This window comes from Oenanthe melanoleuca, chromosome 2 (assembly GCF_029582105.1).
Source record: "Oenanthe melanoleuca isolate GR-GAL-2019-014 chromosome 2, OMel1.0, whole genome shotgun sequence".
Taxonomy (NCBI): Eukaryota; Metazoa; Chordata; class Aves; order Passeriformes; family Muscicapidae; genus Oenanthe; species Oenanthe melanoleuca.
In genome coordinates, this window is record NC_079335.1 from 3,246,937 (window position 1) to 3,252,936 (window position 6,000).

The window sequence follows — 6,000 nt, forward strand, 5'->3', positions numbered from 1 at the left end:
TAGATGCTTATTTGATCCCACTGTATGCACAGAACACCATATTTATTCATGAGAAACATCACTGAAAGAGCAGGACAAATAAACAAAATATACTATTATGATTTTTTGGCGGCCTTTAAAAAAAAACCCAAGCAAGATATCTCATGAAAAATGCCAAATCTTGTTTAGACTTCATTCATTTCAATGCAGCCAATATTTGTGATTTTGTTCCATTTTCATCCACAATGTTTTCTCCTGACAACATGATTGAAAGTGCCATTTAAATTCATCTTTAAATGTGTCATGTATTATAAATGCGGTTTTCCTCCAGTAAATAAAGCATTTTAAAAATGGTTTTAATTAATATGCCATAGGAATTATTGAATTCAACAAAATTATATATTTTTTACTCTTTGGGAAAAGTAAAATCTTTTGACAAAAATACTTCTTACCAAGAATAAAAAAAATGTTACCTCTGTATGTTATGGGGCTTTGGGTAGGGTGAAGTTTCAGAAAAGAATAACAAATATTAAACTGGATTCTCACCTGCCCTGATTTCAGTTACATGCTCCCTTTCCAAAGAGCTGACACAGTCTTTCATCAGTAAAGGCTGAGCACAGAAAGTGCTCAGAGAAATCTTGCAGGTACTTAAGCTCATTCAGGGTCAAAACTGTTGAACTTCTTAAATCAGGACAGTCAGGTTTGGAGAAGAAACACAAGTCACTGATGGCTTTTCTTTAGATATATAAAATCTGCCTAATTGGATTGGTAGAAGTTACATTAAATATTCATTAATTGCTATTAAGAAAAGCTAATGAATAGAGTGATACTCTTCTTCCTTTTCTGCAGCCAGGCTTCATGCTGGCATGAAATTAGAAATTATGACACCTACTGCTTTACCTTACTACAGAGAGTTTACTTCTGAAATAGAGCTCCCCTCTTCTCTCCAGAAACTGCAGACTGCCCCCATCAGCACACCTGGCAAATCCTGCCGAGATGAAAATAATTTTCATCTAGTTAGTGAGAGCTGAAATGAACCCAGCTCGTAGCTGATTGCAAGCAAATATTTTGAGAGCTTCGAGCTGCATTTGAACAAGGGATCCAGGACAAACAATCCTTGCCCAGCCACTAATCCCACTCATTAGGAGCTCAGTGATTACCTCATTAGTATGATCGAGCTTTTCCCTGAGCCAGCTCACACAGCAGATCGTTTGGCACCGATGACCCAGGTAAAGAATTTCTCTGCTGGAACTACAGAGGTTTGCTTCAAGCAAGGAGGAAATCATGTGGCAACAAAGACAGGATGGTGTGTATGACAGACTTGGTTGTAATGGTAAATGTCATTAAAAAACCCAAACAATTTGTGAGGTCATTGTAAAGCAGTATATTCATGCTAAATCATAGAATTAGGAAATGGTTTGGTTTGGCAGGGACCTTCAAGGATTATGTAGTCCAAGCCTCTGCCATGGGGAGCTTCCTCTATCCCAGATTGCTCCAAACCTGTCCCAACCTGGCTTTGAATATTTCCAGGGATGGAAAGCCTCTCTGGGCAGCCTGTGCCAGACCTCACCACCCTCACTATAAACACTTTGTTCCTTGGGTCTAATCTAAATCTACCCTCTCTCAGTTTAAACCATTGCCTCTTATCCTGTCATTACACACCCTGGTGGAAAGAATCTCTGTTTTATAAGCTCCCTTCATACATTGAAATGGTGCAATAAGGTCTGTGCAGAGCCTTCTCCTCTCCAGGCTGAGCAGGAGGAGAGGGAGAGGGAGAGGGAGAGGGAGAGGGAGAGGGAGAGGGAGAGGAGAGGAGCAGCTCTGCACACACCCAGGGCAGTACAGAAGGAAGGGCAGGAGCAGAGATTCCCCTGCAGCCCAGGATACAGCCCATGGTGAGGCAGCTCTTGGGCTCCAGAGGCTCCTGGCAGGAGCTGTGACTGTGGAGAGAGGACACTGGAGCAGGTTTGATTGTCCCCACAAGCACCCAGCAGGGCTCAGCCTGTTCCTGCAGGACTGGAGCAGCTCCCCACTGGAGCAGCTTGTGAAGAAGTGCAGCCCATGGGAAGGACTCACACTGGAGGAGTTCCTGGAAAACTGTCTCATGTGGAAGGAACCCCACACTGGAGCAGGGGAGGAGTGTGAGGAGTCCTCCCCCTGAGGAAGGAGGATCAGCAGAGATGGGTGAAGTGACTGCAAGTCCCATTCCCTGTCCCTCTGAGGGGGAGCAGACAGAGTGAAGTCAGACTCAGGGAGAAGAGGGGAGTGGATGGAAGGTGTTTAACACTTGGGTTTATTTCTCATCCCCTTGCTCTGATTTCATTGGTAACAGATTAATTTCCCAAGTGAGGGCTTTGCCCATGACAGTAAGTGCTGAGCAGTCTCACCTGGTGGTGTGCAGGACTTTGCTCTTGGCCTTGTTTAGCTTCACACAGTTCACATTTCCCAAGCCTGTCAATCCCCCTGCCCAGCATCCTCTCCTTCTAGTGCATCAACTTCACAAACCTGCAGAAGGCTGCACTCAGTCCTGCTGTTTGTGCCAGTTAAAATGATATTAAATCACAATATGGGCACAACTTGTTACCAATCTCCATTTGGACAATGAGCCATTGACTGCAAGCTTTGTTGCAACTGCAAGTGAAGATTTGTTTTCTATACCTTTAGTCACTTCATGGGTACATTTTCCTTTGCCCTCTTCATGGAAAATATATCTAACAATGCCATTAAGCAGCTGTTTTTGTTACTGATGCTTTGGGAAAAAATACAGGCACAGTTTCTTCTTCTTTACAATATCCTGGCAGAGACACAGAGTTCAAAGATTTCCAACAGCAGGCAGTTCAATTTGGCAGATCCTGCAAACCACCATGGTGAAGAGGGTTAATTGGTAACAAAAAGGTGAGAATGGGATATGACAAGGGAAAATTCTAATAAAACCTCTTTGCAAAGGCATTACGAGGAGCGAGAGCATGCTGGCAACAGCAGAAGAGAAGTTAAAAAGATCCTGACAAAATCAATTAAAAAGAGGCACATCAGAGGCATAGTGAGCTAAGTACCCAGTTCAATTAGGAAGTTGTCAGGTCCTCTTAGTCTGGAGTGGAATAGGAAACAGTTTTTTCTCTGGTGCCTTCAGGATAAATGTGAACACGAGAAAAGAAACCTGTCTGGGTGTCTGTGCTGCTGCTGACAAGCCATGCAGATCTCAGATCTGAGACCTTTAAGGATGACTGTTTGCCAAAGCTGAGTCCTCAAAAGGAGATAGATCTCAAAACTGATAGTGTTGCACATACCATCAACTCTTCAACAATTTCTCGACCTTTTCTCCCCTTTTACAGCACACATGAAAAATTTTAGTGTGTGTACAGATCCAGGAGTCAGACTGGTGATTCTTGTAGGTCCCTTCCAACCCAGGATATTCTATGATTCTGTGAAATCTGCTGTGCTGGGTAAACAGCTGCTTGAGCTAAGCAGGAGGAAGCTTTGAGGAGCCTTTTTCAGCACAAGGTAGGACACAAGGACAATTCTACTGCCTCAGCTCAATGCTACACATCACTTGGTATTCTGTCAAACACTGACAAAAAAAAGTAAATAGGAGAGAGAAAAAAATACCTTCAATCTTTTCTTCCTAATCAACTCAGTCTTCAATCCTAATTTTTCTGTTGAGGGGATTTCCTGGTGATGGTGTGGTTTGAAAACAAGTTTCAAAGATCTACAACCAATGGGAGAAAAAAAAAAAAGAAATCCCCAAAACCCCAGGGTTTGTTTTTATTGGTTTGGTTTTTTTTTTTCATTTAATTTGGCTCCTACTCCTATAATTTCATATCCATGTTTTCCTTCCCCTGACAAAAGTTGTTGACAGTCTGTCTCAATACACCCTTTCTACTTCATCATAATTTCATAGCCTGTTAAACAGAGGATATAAACCTCAAAGAGAGAAGATTTAGATTAGACATTAGGAAGAAATTATTTATTATAAGAGTGGTGAGAACCTGGCACATGTTGCCCCATCCCTGGCAGTGTCCAAGACCAGGTTGGTGTAATCTGGTCTAGTGAAAGATGTCCCTGCCCATGGAAGGGGGTTGGAACAAGATGATCTTTAAGGTTCCTTCCAAGCCAAAGCACTCTCTGATTCTATGATATGCTGACTTTTGGACAGCCCCATCCAGCTGAAAGGAGTTCAGTCTTCATCCTGAGCTGTTTTGTGCTGCAGGGGACCTGTTATCTCCTGTGCATGGTGCATTTTGATCCAAAGCCAACTGAAGTTATTTGACATATGAAGCATTTTATTTTGCTCCTTCACCTATTTTGATAATTTCTTAGGCAAAACCCAGAGAAAGGCACAAAGCTGAGAAGGCAGGATTGACACATTTCTGCACTTTAGCATTTCGTGTCTCTCAGAGCGGAGTGGAAGCGAAGAACGATGGAGCAGGTCAGCAGATCACTCTCTAACAACTTATTAATCTGCAGTTCTGTCACTCCAAGGGGACTTGAAACACTGAAAGTGGCTGCAATTCATCCATTTAGTTTAAGTGTGTTAACCCACATAATGAGGTGCAGTCTCTTCCAAGGCAGCAGCCCAGAGCATATTAATGATGCCTCACATGGAGTCTGGGCTGTGCTTCTCATGTGCTCACTCATTACAGGCTTCCACCCTCTGCAACTGAGCTGAGCCTAATTAGACCACAAAGAAATATCCTTATAATTGGTCTGGGGCAGCTCAGTAATACGTAATAAGGAAGTTTAATTGGCTTCTTCCTTGTTTTACTGGTTCTAAAATTTATCATTTGCTTTGGACATTGGGCATCCTTACCTTGCCATGGATAGCAGATGAATAAAAATATGATGATGATTACTAATTATTGATTATACACAACAATGGCAGAATTTGCTGAGTCTCAGAATAAAAGACAGGGATTCCTGATCCTTGGATGCTGTCAGTAACTGGAATATCAGGTTTAAGAGTATCAGACAGCATTTAGAAATGAGATAGGTCATTGCTGATTTGTAATCTTTGTTTCAGTGTAATGGAGTTATGACCAATGCCAAAATCTCTAATCATCATAGCTAGAAATTTTAGACATGTATAAATTAAATTAGAACCTACCACCAAGGTGAACATGTTGTTATAAACAGAGCAAGGAAGGTCATGTAGTAAGGTTTCAGGACAAATATGTAGGAAAATGAATATCCTATATTCTATTAGTTCCATTATAAATTCCTTCCTTCCTTCCTTCCTTCCTTCCTTCCTTCCTTCCTTCCTTCCTTCCTTCCTTCCTTCCCTCCTTCCCTCCTTCCCTCCTTCCCTCCTTCCCTCCTTCCTTCCATTGGAAAAGCTAAAAGTGACTTTATTCTGCCCCTGAAATTGAATATTGAATATTTGAAGATTCAGAGGTAAACAGTATTAAAAATGATTTCTCACCTCTGCTGAGTGAGTCTTACCAAACACCTGGGGAAATTCCTCAACATCCCACCTTGAAATCACTTTTCAAAATGTTTTGCTTGAATCTTCAGTCTCCTATTGCAACTTCTGCCTGGCTGCTTTCCTCCCTTTGACAGCCTAATGGGATCTCTCCATGCTCAAGAATCACAAGAGTACAGTAGGATATAGTGAATCATCCCCATGCCAAGTCTCCTTTTTATTTCAAGGGCAAAAAGCCAAAAAGTTCATGACAGGCATAGCTAGAACATCCTTTTCCATCCTTTGTTCACACAGCTTGTAGATGTGAACAAAAGACTCTGTAGCAGGCATTTACTGGATGAACCTGGGCATTGGATGGGTCACTGCTGCCTCTGCACTGTGTGTCTCAGGAGGTGACACAGGAGGTGACATGTGTTTGTGTAGCTGCAGAGGTGCTTCCCTGCTGAGTGCAGTGACATCCCTGCAGGACTTGGGCTCAGGAGGAGAAAGGAAGCACCTCTAGAGACAAACCAGAGAGCCCAGGGGATTCTGGCTGGTGCTGGCTGCAAATCATGAAAGCAGGATCAAAGAGTCACAGAATGGTTTGGGCTGGAGGGGATCTTAAA